This window comes from Cryptomeria japonica, chromosome 3 (genome assembly GCF_030272615.1).
Source record: "Cryptomeria japonica chromosome 3, Sugi_1.0, whole genome shotgun sequence".
Taxonomy (NCBI): domain Eukaryota; kingdom Viridiplantae; phylum Streptophyta; class Pinopsida; order Cupressales; family Cupressaceae; genus Cryptomeria; species Cryptomeria japonica.
The window spans coordinates 82,862,413-82,880,436 of NC_081407.1; positions in this window are offsets into that span (position 1 = coordinate 82,862,413).

Below are 18,024 nucleotides of genomic sequence, written 5' to 3' on the forward strand. Positions count from 1 at the left end.
TTTGGCATTTTCCTTGCAAATAGTGCTTCAATTTCTTCAAGCTCTTCATTCTCCTTTCTGGTTTCTTCAATTTCTCGTGCATAAAAGGCTCTCCAGTCTGATTTGTCAAATGATCTAGCAGATGTTGATGCTTTAAAGGCCAAATCAGTCTTTATAGCAATAGGACCAAATTCCTCAATTTCAAAGGCTGAAAGTTTTCCAATCAATGTATCCCTAGTTACTGATGTATTAGGCATTGTTCTCAATTCATTTATAGCAGTAACCTACATTTTATATGCTAGTGGCAAACCTCTTAAGATTTTTGAAACAATTTCATCCTCACTCAGAGTTCCTCCACAATATTTAATACCCAAAACAATTTCATTTACTCTTTTCATAAAAGCAGAAATCCTTTCATCTTCTTCCATTTTCAAATGTTCATACCTAACTCAGAAGCTTTCAAGTTTTGCAATCTTGACTATGGAATCTCCTTCATTCAGTGTTTCCAAATGATCCCAAATAGCTTTAGCAGTAGACCTATCTGATAATCCCATGATTTGTTGATCTGATAATGCGCTCAAAAGTGTTTCTCTTGCTTTGCAATCATTTTCTTCATCTTTAGCTAAGGTAGTTGGAGCAGTCTGACCAGCTATAGGAACAGTATAACCTTTCTTAGTAACTTCCCAGATGTCTTTACCAATGCAATTTAGATGTGTCCATTCTGATCTTCCATATCCCATAGTTGGTTCCATTAAGTTTAGGACTGTCCTTCCTAAAATAATTAGTAGACATTGGATCTACTCAAGTTGTTAAACTTCTCCAAAAGAGGACTAGGCTCTGATACCAATTGTTAGGTCATGGAGACAATTGAGAGGGGGGGGGGGGGGGTGAATCAGTTGTCAAATAAATTTGAACCAAAAACTTATTAACCAACTTAATGCTTAATACCAGTAAACTAGTTAAGTATGCCGGTAGACAGTGTTAATAGTAAATTGCTATATTGGGAAGGATTAATGCATGAAACATAAACATAAAGTCATCCACAACACATGACACCAATATTTGTACATGGAAACCCTGTAAGGGGAAAAACCATGGTGGGAAACCTTACCCACAATTAGATGATACTACTACAAATAGTATGTGTACATAAATGGGGTCTGCACATGCAGAAAACCCAATAGCCTAGAGCTCACTGTTCAATCACAAAATGGGAGTCACACTGACTACAGTTGGATGGTTAAATCCAATAAGAATGTACTGCTTAAAATAGCATCTTCATATGCTGGATTCAGTACCGATGTAATGCTGATATGCTTCTTCAAAAACCTAACTTCACCTTCAAATGATGTCTTTGTGTATATCCCTGCTTGATCTCACATATACCTTCACTTAATTCTTTTCGCATTCCACACTTGATCTTACAAATAAGATCTTACATTTATACCATACCCTAAGACTAATTTTAGTAGGTCAGCTCTACAAGATATTACAATAAAAATATTTTACAAATAATTTAATATCCGATACAATAACCGATTGAACATGTCGGCTTAATGAATTTACAACAATAATAAATCATCTCCATAGCATGCCATGCTGATCTGGAAAAGATAAACCTGTTGGTGTAACCCTAGATAACCTAGACCTATTTGCCGGTAAAAGCAAATATGCAAATATGAATATACTAATGATTATTTCTTCAAAATAAAGTGTCCACATGATGTCTTTGACATTACCAAGTGTCTTCCATATCATTCCAGGTACCGGTGAACAATATATCCTACCAGTGAACCATATACCAGTAATTGTTGCACAGTTTACTTGCTTGCCAGTGAATGTTGCTAGATCTCCAAAGTAGGTGTATTAGTAGGTGTTGATATCAATGACAAAACCATACCAAAATACCAACATATCGGTCTACAATCTGTCTTAGAGATTGAAAATTGGTGCATATGTGCTATGTTAGCATCTTGAGCTTACGGGAAGGGCTTGCTCCATCTTCAATCTGACAGTCAGGTAATAATCTATACAACACAGAGATTGATTGATTAATTAATCCTTAATCTATAGTACCTTCCTTCAATAGCTTCTGAGTAGCCATCATCATTAATTCAGTTGGACTCAACTCAGAGACTAATTTCTTCTCAACCCGAGAAGTGTCAATTGCCAAAACCTTTGTCGGGGAATTAGTTTTACCTGCCGGTATGGACTCATTGGCTTTTATCTTGTCAATCTCAACCTCTATTGCATTGGCGGCTTTGCCACTTTGTGTAGTGTCGGTTATTGTTGGTGGAGTATTATCCACAAAATTTTCAGTGTCATGTATATTGCCTTGCTAAAAAATGGTCTGTGCCAATACACTGTACACTCTCCTTAGCTTATGGTTGTGTCTGAGTATCTATAGTTACTACCGGTCATGTCCAAACTAGAGTCGAACTTCCCAAAATACCTTTCCCTTTTGATTTGTCAGGAATGGTGGAAGTTGTTGCCCTTGAAAATTCTTCTTGAGATGTGACAAAGTCTGGGTTTTTCTGAAAGAATTTGGTCCATCCCTTACTTGTCTCATTTATCATCATCACCCTTCTACTTTTTACTTGTGGTTTCTGATTTGACAATGAAGGTGTCCATAATTCTGGTGTAAATATGAAATTTTTTGACATTGGAGGTGAAAATGTAGAAAATTTTGACATAGGAGGTGAACATGTGGAAAATTTTGATATTGGAGGTGAGAATGTGGAAAACTTTGACATTGAAGGTGGAATTTCTCAACCAAGTGAACAATATGTAACACCTAATTACTTTATAAATGAAGACCCTCTCATGGATGAAAGACAAATTCCAAATCCAAGATCTTCAAGAACCCCAAAATGGTTACTTGAAATTGATGAGAACATTATTGCAAATCTTGAAGGCAAGAGGTCAACAAGAACCGTTTGGTTGTGGGCTACACAACTTTTCGACCAAAATTTTAGCAATAAGACATTGACCGAGAAATGCCAACTCTTTGTTCAATTGCTAAAGATGATAAAGATGAGACCATTGCTAAACAAACTGAAGATTCGTGTGAACAAGAAGATGGAGAGAAATTCTATTATTGCCAAAAATCTATTTGATTCTCTCAATTCTAGTGGAAAGAATACCCAAGAAAGAGATAAGAGAGTCGCTCGAAGAGTGATTACAACCTCCTTAGTAATCCATCAATTGAGGAAGGCTCGTCAAGTGAGACAAAATTGTTTTGATTTGAACATAAACCATAAAACTTTGGATAGAGCACTTGCACGAAGACAAAGACTTGACGATCCACTTCAACATGATACATGGGCTTTTACTGGGAAGCCTCCACGTGTTGATAGAAAGTTGACTAACAATGTGAAGGAGGAGATTCAACAATTTTGGCACTCTAATTCTAGAGTATCACCCAATGTAAAGGATGTTTTGAAATTAAGAATCAGCAACTGAGACCACACACCACATCCCAAACATTTCTTGGAATCAAGCCAAACAATGTTGTACAATTTTTTTTTTCAAGTACATCCAACATTGCAAATATCACAAAGGGCCTTTGAATCTTTGAAGCCATTTTATTTTGTTCCTCTTAAGATTCATAATACTTGTTGGTGCAAGTACCATGAAATTTTATGCCATATTCGTTCTATGATGCATACTAATGAGATGTTGCAGGAGTGTGGTGCAATACTATTTCTGAGATCATCAAGAGACTTGCAAGATCTATTTTTATTCCCTAGATATTATGGCTGCTATTTCTATAGAAATGATTGCTGGAATGAGAAGTGCTCACAATGTGGTGAGTTGTCAAAGTTTGTTTCATGTTTTCATGAGGGAAGTGAACACGAGTTTGGAAAGAATTATGTTGAGAAAAAAACATATGAGACAGTGAAATATACTTTGAAGAGTGGAGGTGAAGGTTCTAGATGTGAATTAGTCTCAAGAGAAGTGAGTGTTGCTAATTTTATTTAGGATTATATGGAAAATATTTTCTACAAGTATGCAAGGCACACCCATAGGTCTCAGTGGTTGGATCAATAGTTCAGGATGTGTAAGAACTCTTTCTCAATTGGCACTATTATATCGGTAGTTGATTTTGCAAAAAACTATACATTGCAACCACAAAATGAGGTACATTCTCAGTACTACAATTCAATCCAAATTGCTATTTTTGTTCATATTACATATAGACATGCTCCTGATAGTATAGAAGAGGACAGGAAGATAATCAGGGAGTATCATTCTTATATGAGTGATGATAGATCACACTCCTTCGAGTATGTGCAACATTCTTTCGATATATTTTTTGAGTTCTTGCATGAGAAAGATATTGCAATTGATCGACATATCATATGGTTAGATAACTGTATAGGTCAATTCAAGAATGGCCATATGTTTTATTGGTTGAGTAGAATGCATGTAGAGAGGTGTATACCTCATATTTGGTGTTTTTTTGAGGCAGGGCATGGGAAGGGGGAGCATGATGGAGCAAGTGCATGTTTGAAGAGAGCTCTAGTTAAGGAGCAATTGAGAATTTTAGGTACAAATTTCTCCCATGCAGGTTCTATTGTTGATTGGTGTAGTTCAATATTGTCACATGGAGGTACTCTTGATTCAGCAGTGACCAGATTCTTTTTGTTGGCTGAGGAGAGCACAGTCGGATACAGATTGGATTGTCAAACAATTAAATATTCTTCAAAGAAGCATTCATTTCTCATCTCAGATGCAAGTACATGGACCATTTGGACACTAGAATTGGCTTGTTTTTGTCAGAGTTGTGTTCGGTGTGATTGGGATTAGTGCGAGTCAAGTGAGTGGGTTGATACATGGGTTCCCCAATATCTAACTCCTTTATCTCAAACAATATCCATGTCAAATGATGACATGGAAAGTTCACTTGAGTATGACCGTCTATCAAATCTTGTATAACTAGGACATGTTTTTGTAGTTGTTGCACCACAAGGGAATGAAGAGAGATCAAAATATTGGTTGGAATGATGTTAATGCATATAGGGAAAACAAATGATAACACAACCAGTGACAGATGATGATAGGTTCACATGTCCTATAGGTTTAGTTGTTGTTGTGGGAACTTGGTGGCGAACATACATGATTTGAAAGAATGGCATACCTGCATTTGAAGACTATGAAACCATTCTAATGTATTCACACCTTATTATATCTACAAATATCAATTTGTTGAAGCATCAAGCAAAACCGAAGACCAAAGACCTATGGATAGTGGCTACTACTGATCATGAAGCAATACTGGATACTCTTAAGCAAAGAGATGACCCTTTAAGCATACTTGAGTAGTAGGTCTTTAATGGTGCCTTATTTTTTTTATCATGCATTTCATTTTAAACAATGATCATTAAACCTTAATTTTCAAGTTTGTTATGTGTATATTAAGGATGTGTTCAAAATGCAGGTCTATTGATGAACGTTTTTTTTTGGCAACACAGTTTTTGCATGCACATAGTGGGTACACTCGATATAATTGGAAGGGACATATTTTTGCAACATGACTTATTATCATGCATTTGATGAAATTTACAAATTTTTTTATTAGACAACACTATTTGACAATTTTTGATGTTATAATTATCGCAAAACCTTTATGCTCATGCGGGTCTTTTTTGATGATATACAACAGTATCACATTATGATTTTTGCATCAACATAGTGGGTTCTCTTGATATAATTTGAAGGGACGTATTTTTATGGTATATAATCCCACCTTTTCATTTATTATCATACATTTCAGTTGAAGTGATTATCATAAAGCCTTTATGTTCATCCATGCATTTTATGTGTAGACTAACAATTCTTAAAAATATAAGTTCATGCTAGATCATTCACCCTTGACTAGTTTACTCTTGTGATGGTACATATTCCTTTGTGCATTAATGAAATCAAATTTTGTTCATAAAAACTAAGTCAAGTTAATGTAATTCTATTTAGAAATGACAATATCTACCATCATCTTCAACCATGCAGAGAAATGCAGTGAGAATGGCTTTAATCAACATGCGTCTTTCTTCAAAGTTATGCTTGTATACTTTGCAGAGAAACTAGAAAGTTTCGTAATTATACAATCTTGTATGTCTTCAAAATTTTTCAAATGATCTATTTATAATTTGAAAAAATAATTTATATTAAGTGTTATAATTTGTTTCTTGTAGCACATTCATTCCACATAAAAAGGTTGCTTATTTTGGTCTTCATTTATATGTAGGCATTGTTGTACATAAGATTTTCTCTTAGGACATGAGGATGTCTGATGTAGATGAAGTGGGATGTTGTATTTGTATATGGATGTGAATTGATGTAACTTTTTTATGATGATATACAATATCCATGAGCAAATTGGTTTAGTTATATTGACAATATACAATGTATCTATACATGAGTACATTGGTGTAGTTGTATTGATAATGAATTTGAATATTCCTTCATGGATGTCACATGAAAGTGTAATGGTAATTATGTGTATAAAATACATGGAGATATTGATGATCATTATGTCTCTACAATGTAATACTTATTTATCTATATTTTTCATTGAATGAGACTCACAATTTTTTTACCAACCCAAAAAATGTTGCCCTAATAAAATCGTAGAAAAACATGAAAAACCAAGATAGGATTTTGTAGGGACCCCTCTTGTGGCCCCATAGGTTCAAATAGATCATTCGCAAGTGCCATGGATTTTGAGTTACGGCCCATCGAAGTTTGACAATTTTTAGCACTTAGGGTGCTCAAGGGATGACGTCGATAGGGTATGACTTTGAGCATTAGATCGAATGGGGGGGGGGGGAAATAGGAGCATGAATAGGGTAATAATTCCTAAATGGGCATGTTAGAGCCAAAATTTCATTATCACGATGAGAAGAATGATAAATTGGGCACATGACAACATTCTATTGAATGAGATTGACGATTTTTTTGACAACCAAAAAAAGGCCGCCCTAATAAAACCGTAGGGAAAATTGAAAAACCAAGATAGGATTTTTTAGGGACCCCTCTCATGGCCCCATAGGTTCAAATAGATTTTTTACAGGTGCCACGGATTCCGAGTTAGGGCCCGTCAAAGTTTGACAATTTTTAGCACTTAAGGTGCTCAAGGGACAATGCCGATAGGGTTTGACCTTGAGCGTTCGATCGAGTGGGGGGGGGAAATAGGAGCATGCATAGGGTAATAATTCCTAACTGGACATTTTAGAACCAATGGTTCATTATCATGATTAGTAGAACAAGAAATTGCCCACGCAACAACATTCGATTGAATGAGACTCAATATTTTTTTGCCAACCAAAAAAATGCTGCCCTAATAAAACCATAGGGAAACTTGAAAAACCGAGTTAGGATTTTTTAGGGACCCCTCTCATAGCCCTATAGTTTCAAATAGATCATTTGCAGGTGCCATAGATTCCAAGTTAGGGCCCATGAAAGTTTGACAAGTTTTAGCACTTAGGGTGCTCAAGGGACGACGCCGGTAGGGTATGACCTCAAGCGTTCGATCAAGTGGGATGGAAAAATAGGTGAATACATAGGGTAATAATTTCTAAATAGAAATTTTGTAGCTGATAGTTCATTATCACGATGAGTAGAATGAGAAATTGGCCATGCAACAACATTCGATTGAATGAGACTAACGATTTTTTTGCCAACCGAAAAAATGCTGCCCTAATAAAACCATAGGGAAACTTGAAAAACCAAGATAGGATTTTGTAGGGACCCCTCTCATGGCCTCATAGGTTCAAATGGATTGCTCATAGGTGCCACGGATTCTGAGTTAGGGCCCATCAAAGTTTGACAATTTTTAGCACTTAGGGTGCTCAAGGGACGATACCGGTAGGGTATGACCTCGAGCATTCGATCAAGTGGTGGGGAGGAAATAGGAGCATGCATAGGGTAATAATGAATTTTATTGTATTTTTCATTAAATGAATTGTATTGTATTTTTCATTAAATGAATTGGTATTGTTCATTAAATGAATTGTATTGTATTGTTCATTAAATGAATTGTATTGTTCATTATACAAACAACACTTATGATGAAATGAAATGAATTATATTGTTCATTAAATAACCATTATTAAAAGTTATTAATAATTGGATTGAATATTAAAGATTTTCATGATAACACCATGCACAAATGAGCAACAATTTATATGATCAAATATCAACTTTTGTATATATGAAAATGTCAAATGATTACAAGTGTATGTCCATACACAAATATGCAATAAACACCAACTCAAACAAAATGTATGTCTATATACATGAATCTATGTCCATATACAAAATATACATGCCAACTAGACATGTAAGCATCCCAAAACTATCTATAACATCGTAAGATACTGATGGATCATCAAAATCGATCCTCTTCGCCACACTGCTCGACTTTGAAGGATCCTGCATAAGAAAAAACAAACCACGATTAAGATTAGTTATATTATATAACTCACATTCAAAAAGTTAACATAAAAATGAATTATAATTGAACTATTATTGTTTACCTCATCTCCACATTTTCTCTCCAGCTTTGCAGGACTCTTGATGTATTTCTTTGGTAGAGGAGGTATGTTTTCAATATTTTCATACACAACCTACATATGTGCACAAACATGATATTGATACAAGTTAGCATATAATTGTCATTGTTAATAATAAATTATATCTACTAAACATAAAATAAAATAAACACACATGTACTTGACGAATCTCTTCTTCTTCTTCATCTTCAGGTATAGTGGGTGTAGTCAACAAAGATGTGAAGCCAACAATTCTCTATACATATACACAAGTATATGAAACTATCAATCTATGTCTAGACGTGTATAATCATTATAAGTTATCTAAACTATTCATTCAACCATATTTGCATTCAATTACCTTTCCCTTGTCTCCAACTGCACTACTAGATCCTAAATCACATAGCCCCACACTCATGATGCTTGTTCCCTAAAAGACTAAAATAAGATATACATGCAAGTTACTACATAATCTAATTAATACCAATATAAATGATGAGCATGCATGTACAATAAAATACAAATGACTAGGTGCAATAATATATGTACCGTAAAGCTATCAAGGTCAAATGAAATGGCCATCAAGGTGCCCTCCTAGATCTATGTCAACTCCTCCTCGATCATCAACTGTTAAATAGACCATGTAAATAAAAATTAGTACTTAATATTATCTAGATTATAAATATTCATTTAAAATATAGAATGAACTGTGAAAATACAGATCTTACCACTACATCATCAATGTATATGAAGGTGCCTCATCGCCTCTAGCATGCAAGGACTCTCGAAGGTATCCTCTAGTCTATGTCACAACATCTGGTGCAACATGCATCTCATGCACCTCATAATCTGTATTGTGTGCAAGAGGATCAACAGGCTGTCCAACTGGACCCAAGCATACGTGCCCACAGATGACATGACTATGGGGCACACAAATGTGTGGAGCCGAGGAGGACATGTCAACACCACCAGATGCATCATTAACATCAAAAGTAGGCTGAGCTACTAACCCATCCTAAGAAACCAAAAGGCTACTCAAAGAGTGAATAGCTGATATGGTCTGTGATGCCGCCTCACAAATGATATCTAGATGCTACACTGGAGGTGGGGGATCAACAAGAGGAGGGGGGACATATGGGCCCTGGACTACTCTGATTGCCCCAGGTTTATTTTGGTGCATACCTAAACCCACACCTTGGAAAGGTTGGATGTCAAAGTAGTTCACATGTTTTCCTAAAACAAACTCAACATATAATTTTTTGATGAAGTAGAAGGGGACATCAAGATTGTTGTTTGGAGGTTTGTCGAAAACCATCCACCAATGATCCCAAAAGTTTTTCAGAATACCATCATTTGTGCACCATTTAATAGAATTTTGTTTTCTAGGGGGTCTACGGGTTGACCAGTGCGGGGATTTACAAACAATGTGGTGATAGTGGCTTTGGATATCTCGAGATCCTTGATCTCCTTATAGGACAAGTCATCCGCATATTGTTCCCTCATAGAATCTCACCACAAAAGAGCAACATTGTGCTCCTTAGTGATGGTTTCTATACTCTTTATGATCAGAGAGTTTTTTAGTGGCGATTCTTCGCCAATTGGCAAATTTCATGTGATTGTCTGGGGCAAAATCATGGTCAAATCGCCCAAAATTTTGGGGTTAACGGTGCACTATAGAATCTAGCTTCACCATTGACCACACATCGTTGATGTGCATGCCCATAATATTCACCTGAAATCACTCGGACACGGGTATAAGATTACCTCCGTATATTCACCAGCAATAGTAAAATGACCACGTACCCAGGACCTAATTCGCCAATGGTAAATTAAATGTTCATTGCACGCGTCGGCCAAATTCGCCAATATCAATTAAAACATTATAAGCATTCAAGGACCCATTTCGCCCCACTTAAATTAAATTTTCATTGCACACCCGCACAATTCGCCAAAAATGCAATTAAATTAAATGTTTATTGGCAATTGCAATGCTCAGGCCCTGCGCAATTCGCCAAAAATGGAATCATGGATTGCTATAAATACACTCTTTCTTACACTCTTTCTTACAATTTGTTCATGTTTGATTAGTAAATTGGGAGCTCTTGATTCTCGATTCGCATTCCACAAATTGAGTTGGAAAGTCAAAGTTCATTCACATTGTAGGGCGGAGGGCCAGAGTTACAATCCTGCAACACAAGCCCAGGCATTCCTAATTCCTAATTCAGAGAATTGAGAAGGCATAAAGGTGAGTAATCATTTCTTCATACTTGATAGTATTAGTTTTAACTTTTAATTCGTAGTGAGAGGTCAAGACTCAAGATGTCATAGTCAGACATGGGTGAGACTCCTCAGGGTGGTGAAGGGATTGAGATGTCAGAAAAGGGTAAGACTCCTCAGGGCGGTGAAACTGAAGGGATTGAGAGGCCATCAAAATGCCCAAAACTTAAACTTAAAGATACTACCATAAAGTCTTTCTTTGGAATTGGCAAATTTTCTGGTCCATCAACTTCTGTAGTTGTAGAAGCCATTCACAGTAGCTCACCACCACCACAAGGTGGGATTGTCATTGAGTTAAATGCATCAAATGAGGATGGCAATACCGACACGACAGAAGATGTTGTAAGGGATACACACAATGAGGTAATTCACTCGGATGCAAATGCTAGTACTGAAGATGATGTTGGTAGGAAGAAAAGAAAAAGGAAAGTAAAACTGGGGCGAGAGTGGGAGATGACAAGGAGTTTTAAGATTGATTGGGTAGAAAAGTACCCATTCATTGAACCGGTCCCAAAAAATGATGAACAACCAACAGAATGTAGGTTTAAGATTTATAGTTGGAAAACAAAAAGAGAGAAGAAGATGCAGCTAAAGCTTGACACCATAGAAAAGCATATTGGTAAGGTTTATGAAAAACAGATCATAGACGGAAAGGAAACACGAGTAGTAAGATGGAAATCAAAGGAAGAATGTCTTCATGTTAAGTATGTCGTGAAATATGAAGAGCATAACCACAAAATGACAGTGATTGATAATAGTGGATTTTGAAATACAATCAAGGCTAGGCTTGAACATGCAGTGAAAGATGAAAACCTGGCAAAGACTGTTCAAATGAGTGTTATTTTTCATATTATGTCGAGAGGGCATCCTATGAAAGATTTCCCAGAATTTAGTAATTTATTATCTTTTTTGAATGTTCCTCACTATCCTATGTCACATTGGTCAATAAATGCTGGATGGGAAATGGCAAACTATCTCGCTGAGGTGGAAAAGCAAAATTTACAAGAGAGTGTAAAAGAGTCAAATTTCATTTCATTATCCATAGATGAAGTTAATACGGTAGATAACACTGCTTGGGTTTGTATGCATGTGTATACTATAAAAGAACACATCCGCCAAGCTCATCTACTTTGTGTTCGTAAAATGAGGGGCAATTCAATAGCAGAAAATTTATATTTGGAAGTTAAGAAAGCTTTGAATGAAATTGCTAGTATGGATGACTTGACAATTGCCAAGAAGTTGGTGTCTATTGGAGCTGATGGAGCTATATTAATGCAAGGTCAAAGGACCAGTCTTTGCAGAAGATTACAAACTAGTATTGCACCATACATGGTTGGCATTCACTGCATGGCACATCAAATGAATTTAGCATATAGAATTGTAAGCAATTTCCCTATAGTGTCAAAAGTTGAAGATCTGGTCCACGAGATCCACTCATACTTTTGCCGAAGTCCTAAACGTTTTGCAGAATTTCAGATTTTTGCTGAGGGAGTAATAGGAGGATACAAGCTTCTCAGGGATGTTGAGATCAGATGGATCTCCTTGCATGGACCAGAGGAACGAGTTCGAACAGAATATCAATCCTTGATCGGTCTAATGTATGAGCAATGCCTCATAGTAGACAAAGCTCCTGATCTCTTACATAAGTTAAGTGATATAGAGACTCTGTTAACTTTAGCTAGTCTTCTCCCCATGCTGGATTCAATGAACAAACTTGTTAAGAAAGCCCAAGACAGAACTATGTATATCAATGAGTATAGAACTCTACGTAAAATTACATGCTTGAGCCTGGATGGTCTATATTTAGATCTAACAAGTTGAAGCCCAAATTTTTTTAGGTGGCAGATAATTATAGATTTGAATCATGTTGAAAATTTTTACATTTCAATACCAAAAATGAGCTATGTGTCTTTGTAAAAGGATTTCAGATACCAATGCACCAATCTAAGATGGGCAAGCGAGGCAGAGCACTACTAGTTAAAAAGGAAGATTTTGACAGGATTGTTAAATCTGTTAGTGATAATTTGAAGTCTATTGCATATGAACTTTCAACTGAGATTCGTGAAAGATTCCCTCAAGAAGAAATACTTGGAGCCATGGGTTGTGTGTATCCTCAATTTTGGCATTCAATTGGAGATAATCCAAATGGCGCAAAGATGTATCATTAAAAACTAGAGGAATTGATATTGACATTTTCAAAAGATGCATATTGCAATGGATAGCCAATAGAAGGAATTTTAAATTCAAATAATCTTAGAAAACAATGCAAACAGTTTGCATTGGTTATGAAACAACAGTTGGTTAACTTGGCTAATCCATTTGAACCTGGATGAATCACTAGGCTTTGGAAAAGGATAGATCAAAGTGAAGCATTGCGTATTGCAATACCAGAATATTTGAAACTTGTTGATTTATGTCAAACAATGATATTGGGGTCGGTGGAAGATGAGAGAATTTTTAGTGCATTAGGGCTTTTGAAATCAAAGATCAGAAACAAATTAGACAAGAATTTGGAAACTTGCTTGAGGTTGTTTGTAACCCAATATAATGTTAGAGATTTTCCATATGATAGGGCACTGGCAATCTGGAATTCCATGCATGAAAGACGAGGGGTGTGTAACACTTTAAAAGCTGGTGGTGTTACTACTAGTGCTAGTGCTGAGACAAATGAATATGATGGATCGCAGACTCAGAGTCAGCATGAAGACGAATACATTTTTGAATACCCAACTCAGAATGAAGATGAACCTGTTAGTACTAGTCAGTTTCCGGATCTTGAGTCCATTTGGGATATAGAAGCCTCGGACAGTCGGACTGAGTCACTAAAGTGAATTAGTAGTCAGTTTATAGGTATTTATAATTATACTACAGTTCTTGAGTCATATTACAATTTCAATTTGCAAAATTGCAATACTATAGTTGTCATTGATGATTTTTGATATTGTATTCCTTGAATTTGTCAATCAAAAGTAGAACGGATACTTATTTCATATTTTAAATTGTGATTTTGAATTATTACTAAACAATTGAATTATTAGTAAATCGGTATTTGGTTCCACATTATGTTGAACATGAAATGCAACAATTTGTGTCACAAGATCCATAAAATTATTCATACTGCATAACCGTTACTGCTAGAACCTTTCTACTGTTCTACAGTAAATGCTTAAAATGATGTTCATAGCGATTAGGGTTTTGTGTTTTTTTTTGTCTTAGTTGGCTAGTAAACCGAAGTTGTCATGCGTTGAAAATCTGAGTTGTCCTCTATTTATTTGTCCATGTCATCATCAAGTGTGGTCAAATCGGTTGGTTAGACATGTTTAATGTTTCATCTCTAACTCGCAAATAAATTTCATGTTTAACAATTTAAGTGGTGAGTTAGCGAGTGTTGGACCTGTTGGTTTGGGTTTAAATCGTGAGGTCTCTTGTTTTTTGAGCATTAGCATTTTATGTTAGCGAGGTGGAGATTGTTAATGAAATTGCTTTGGTCGTGAGTTTGCAACTGGGTGTGATTTTATGTTGTCGCACAGTCGTGATGTGTTCATGGTTAAGTCATTTTAATTTGCGATCATGCGATATAGTTGGTATTGCAGCTTAGTTGGTTTTGTCACTTGCTCGCAGGTTTCGAAGTTGTTTAGCATTTTAAGTTGTGATCTGGTGACAGGTAAGTTTTGGTCTGATTTTGTGGTCATCGCATGCTCGCTGGTTTGTAAGTCTTAAGTCAAAAAGTGTTGCGAGCATGCGATGGCGGTTAAGTGCCTTGTTGTCACGGGATCGCAAGGGTTTAAGTCAAGTTAATTTTCGAGTTGTGAGCTTGTGATGAAATAATTTATTTTGTTATATTTGCAGTGGTCGCTAGCTCGTAGGTAAAGAAAGAATATTACAAATAATGTTGCGAGGTTGCGACTGAAGGGCTTGATGAAGATCAATGGTTGTCGCTCACTTGGGAGATTCTTTGAGGATTCGTAAAAGGGGTTGCGAGCTTGCGATTAAGAGGATTTGGTAGCATTATCGCTAACTTGCTGGTTTCTTTCCTAATTGTTATAACCGGTTGAGAGTGTGTGATTAAAGATGGGGATTGACACGTGGACTTGTTTGTCGAGTTCTGTAAAATTTTTGAATGGAAATTGCAATCAAATGCCATAGTAGCTAGTTCATGCAAGTGTGGCAATTAATGAGACTTGAGAGAAGTGACGGCTTGCATGATCTAGCCGAGATTTTGACATTTCTACAATTGCATTAATGACGACGCCCACTCCCGAATACCATTTTATGTTGCAAGGTTGCGACTGGATGTCATTTTATGTTATCACAAGGTCACGAGGTGTTTGCGGTTAGGTCATTTTAATTTGCAATCATGCGATGGGATTAATTTTGAAGTTGTTTAGCATTTTAAGTTGCACTTGCGATCTGGCGACAGGTAAGTTTTGGTCTGATTTTGTGGTCATCGCATGCTTGCGGGTTTGTAAGTCCTAAGTCAAAAAGTGTTGCGAGCATGCGATGGCGGTTAAGTGTCTTCTTGTCGCGGGATTGCAAGGGTTTAAGTCAAGTTAAGTTTCTAGTTGCAAGCTTGCGATGAAATAAGTTGTTTTGTTAGATCAATGGCTATGGCTCACTCGTGAGATTCTTTGAGGATTCGTAAAAGGGGTTGCGAGCTTGAGATTAAGAGGATTTGGCAGCATTGTCGCTAACTCGCTAACACGTGGACTTGTTTGCTGAGTTCTATAAAAGTTTTGAATGCCAATCGCCAATCAAATATAAGGGCATGAATTCAAATTTCGCTCGAGTACTTCAGTTTGAAGTTTGAATTAATGCCATAGACTGTAGCTACTAGCTAGTTCACGCAAGTGTGGCAATTAATGAGACTTGAGAGAAGTGATGGTGCCCAAATAGTAAATACCATAAATTGAATGATCGAGCCAAGGTTTTGTATAATTGCATTATTGCATTCTATCTTCGAGGTAATCCAGTGAATTGAGCTCTGCAACAATGTTGGAGAATTCAGAGTGTTGGGTGTGAGAAAATTTCAGAAAATTGGTAAAATTTTTCTCCTGCAGCTAAAATGAGCCAAGCAACGAGTGGTACTAGAGGTTCCAAGCCCAAGCCCAAGCCCAAGGCCATGACAAGTGGAGCAAGAGAACCTGGAGGTTCCAAGGCTAGTGCCACTGAGGAAACGATGGTTAAGAAATACAAAGAAGAATTTGTAGATTTAATGCCAGGGACTTCTGTTGCTTTGAATACAAATCATTTGGTATGGAGAGATTTATTTAGCCAGTGCAGAAACCCTACCACATCTAATATGACTGGTTATGCTTTGTTTAAGTATTTCTGGAATAATAGGGTTAAGGGTGTCCCAATGTCAAACCCTTGGGATTTAAATATGGCAAATTTAATTGTGCCAGATGTGTATGTTGATGTGGATTTGATCAAAGAGTTGGCCAAATGCTATTGCCCAGTATCTAGGGTAATCAAAAGAAAGAACCAGTCTACCCTAGTTTCAATTAACAGAGTTAGCTTTGTTGAAGCTTTCCAGATTACTGGTTCTGCATGTACATATATAGATTTGGAGCAGATTGTAGAGGATTATGACAAATACAAAGGTCTTATCAAGAAGCATGCATTCCCCAGATACATGCCTAGGGTGGATAGGAAGCCAGTTATAATTCCAAAGAGTATCGAACCACTATTTTACATCACACCTTTCCACCATTATATGCATTGTACAATCTATGGATTAGGCAGAGTGTTGGGTTTTGATGGAGATTCAACAGTGTTAGCTGAATTACTGATGATGGCCATGGACATTCAACACCTAGATGTTAACAAAGATTATGATTATGTGGGCTATGTGGTTGAACAAATTCATAAAGCTCTAGTTGAAATTCAGAGTGGTGCACCCAACTCTACATTCAAGCATTATTCATTGCTGATGCATTTAATCTTGTTCTATAATGTTGAGTTCTTGGATAAAGAATTGGAGCTTTTCAAAGAAGAACTTGGTGTCTTAATGCCAATACAAAGATGGACCCAAGTTTGGGACAATAGTTCTCCCCATTCTTCTTTCCTTTTCTTTGAAAATTGGATTGTTTCGCCAATTATGGAAATGCTAGGAATAATTAGGGAATGATTGTCAATTGATGTTAGAAGAGTTTTGAGACCTTACCAGTTTGTTCCAAATTGGTCTATTTCACATAACTGGGGGGACTTTTATTTTTTTCATAACTTTTTTGTGATCAGAGTCTATGGGTGTCCTCGGCCTCCCCATATTTTACCAAAGTTTGTTCCAATTAGGATTGCTTTTATGGAGTTTATCTGGCAATTGACCCTAGTTGAAAAAGAATACCTTGATAAACATAGGAAGGGTTGTTTTCTTCCTAGGCTTTGGGTTGCGTCTAATTTTACCATTAGTAGGAGTTGCTTTGATCAAGTAAACAATTTCCTTAAACAATATAGGTTGGTTAATGTTGTGTCTAGATTCTGTGATCCGGAACAATTTATTAAAATTGCAATGCCAAAAATGACACCTTGGGCCGCAATAAAGGACCATGAACCATTGGATGATGAAGATGTGGTTAGAAATTTGCTAAGAAAAGATGAAGTACAAGAAAGGAGAAGAAAATGGAAAAATTTGATGAGAGTTGAAGCAGAATTGAAGGCTGCTGACCCTAGTTTCTCAGGTTTTTGCCCTGATAGCCCGTACCTGGAGAGGATTAACAAAATGCTGAGTTTATATGAAACTCTAATGGAACAAATGCCTCCAATTCTAGATTCCAAAGTGGCTGCTCAGCAGCAAGATCCCCAAGATGTACATTCTTCACATGGTAAGAGGCCACTTAGTGTGTCTGTTGATGATGTAGAGAGTGGGGATGAAGTTCAATCTACCCCAGCTACAAAGAAACAAAAAACCAGTGAGGTCGATACAATTGTGAGGAGAGACCCTGCTAGAGCAATTGTTACAAAACAAGGACAATACTTTCATCAAATAAGGACACATCTCAGAGAAGCGGGGCAGAATGAAGAACAGGGAGAAACAAATGAAGCCCTTGCTCAAGGCTTTGATGAGCATGTGATGTTGTCAAATGAATTCATGAAAGCTGATGACTTTATTAAGTCAGATGAATTTAAAAGTTTTTTGTCAAGATTGAAACAAAAACAATTAAGAAAAAATCTGATCATAGAGGAAGCAAATGAAGAAAAGAAACAGGAGATCATCGAG